Here is a 2,143-nt window from a genome sequence, read left to right on the forward strand (position 1 = left end):
AAGGCTGGGATTATAAGAAGGAGCCATACCTGAAGGTCTGCAGGGGGAACACCCCAGGAACAGCGAACGGTCTGGGCACAAGCCTGGCATCTGAAGACCCGGTGGAAAGACGGCCGGGCAGCGAGCTTGCTTGGGGCTCTAGGGTACGGACTCACGTACTGCCTTTCTCTCTGAATGTCTGTTTTCTTAGCTGTGAAATGGGTTCAACAATAGCCACTTAATAGGGAGACGGGCTCACAGTCCTTACATCGGGGCCTAGGTGGCCATTAAATATTTGATATTCTTCTTTTTTTTTTTTCTTAGAGAGAGAGTGTGTGTGCGTGAGCAGGTGCAGGGGGGCAGAGCCAGAGAAAGAATCCCAAGCAGGCTCCACACTCAGCTTGAAGCCCGATGAGGGGCTCCATCCCACAACCCCAAGACCACGACCCGAGCCGAAATCAAGAGTCGGACGCTTGACCGATGAGCCACTCAGGTGGCCCTAAACACTCGGTATTCTATCATTACTCTATTAACAAGTCCGTCGCTGGATACTTCAGGTTGTAATTTCAACACCACCCTCCAGCCCCCAACTGCCCCCACCATGCGCACAGGACGGCCCAACCGTGTAACCAGTTACGGAATGGTTTAGGCCCTGTCCGAGTGCACCGCACTTCACGGTTTACAAAGCACGTCCTCCCACCCTTCCACGGCCCTGCAGGGTGGGTTGTTGAGGAACTCGTTGGAGGCGTCCGTGGCAAAGGGTCCGGCAGCCCCTGGCCCACAGCAGGTGCTCAGAGGGTCAGGTGCAGGTCCTGAACTTTCAAATTCTAAAGGCCTTTCTTACCAAATGTCCTTCATCTGAAAGAATGGTTCAGTTTCCAGCCACAGAGATCTGTAAGCCCGGATGGTTCTGGCTTACAGCTAAACTGCTGGAACCAGAAGGCAACTCTCCATCAAAACCCAGAAAAAAATATTGCAGCAAGGGTCCTTGGGCCCTCCCACATGGAAGAGGAGCAGGAGGAGGCCAAGGTCAAGGTCAGGTCAAGGACTCCAGCCCCTGGACTCCTCTCTTCTGATTGGAAAGAGCTCCTTGCTCCCAGAGGAGGGCAAATCCCGGGTCTCTGCTTTGCTGCCTCCTTGTCCTACCACATCCATGTCAGCCCTCAAGATGTAGCTTGGATGGCACTGCCTCCAGGAAGCCTGCCCTGACTTCCTGTGAGAGCTGGCTGCTGCCTCATTTGCCCATCCACAGCCCCAGGGTTTCTCCTACTGGGGCAAAGCTTCTGTTGAAGTTTAACTCACATACATCAAGGACACAGACTTTCTGTGTGCAGCTCAGTGAACTGTCCCCAAGAGAGCAGCCTGTACAAAGGGCGTCCTCGGACTCCTCCCCCACCAGTTACTACTCTGGCCCCACGATAGCCCCACCCTGACCTCTACGCCATCAGTGAGTTCTGCCTGCTTTCGTACTTGATGTGAATACAACCATGTGAGAAGCCCTCTTTGTGTCTGGCTTCTCACACATTGTGTCTAGGTTGTGTCCTTAAACATGCTTGCAGAGGGTTAATTCTCTTTCGTGTACAGTGTGCCCCGTGGGAATAGACCACACTTTGTCCATTTTGCCGCTGATGGGCGTTTGGGTCATTTTTAGTATTTTGGTCATTAACAAATAGGACTGCAATGAACATTCTAGTTCGTGTCTTTCAGGGCACGCATGTACACATTTCTGTTGGGTATATACCCCGAGAAAGAAGGGGATTTGCTGGGTCCCCGGGTAGGCATGCACTCACCCTTAGCAGATGCGGCCAAACTGTGTTTCCAAAGTCATTGTGCCAGTTGGAACCCTGCTAACAGTACAGGGGAGGTCCTGCTGCCCCCCACGCTCACCGACCCTTGAGTCTGTCTGGGAGCCCCTGCTTTGCGTCCGGTCACTTGTCTGTCTCACCTGTTACAGACAGTGGATGCTTCTGTGCCCGCCCCCTCCCGCCCCAGGAGACACAGATGAGAGTGGAGAATGAAGGGGATCAGAAAGAAGGAGAGAGACAAAGAGGCAGAGAGAGAGAGAAGAAGGAAGGAAGAAAGGAGGGAAGGAGGGAAGGAAGGAAGGAAGGAAGGGAAGGAGGGGGAGAGAACCAACAAAGAAACGTTAGGCTGACCCCATGCT

The sequence above is a fragment of the Ursus maritimus genome, unplaced genomic scaffold, assembly GCF_017311325.1.
Source record: "Ursus maritimus isolate PB19 unplaced genomic scaffold, ASM1731132v1 scaffold_32, whole genome shotgun sequence".
NCBI classification, from domain to species: domain Eukaryota; kingdom Metazoa; phylum Chordata; class Mammalia; order Carnivora; family Ursidae; genus Ursus; species Ursus maritimus.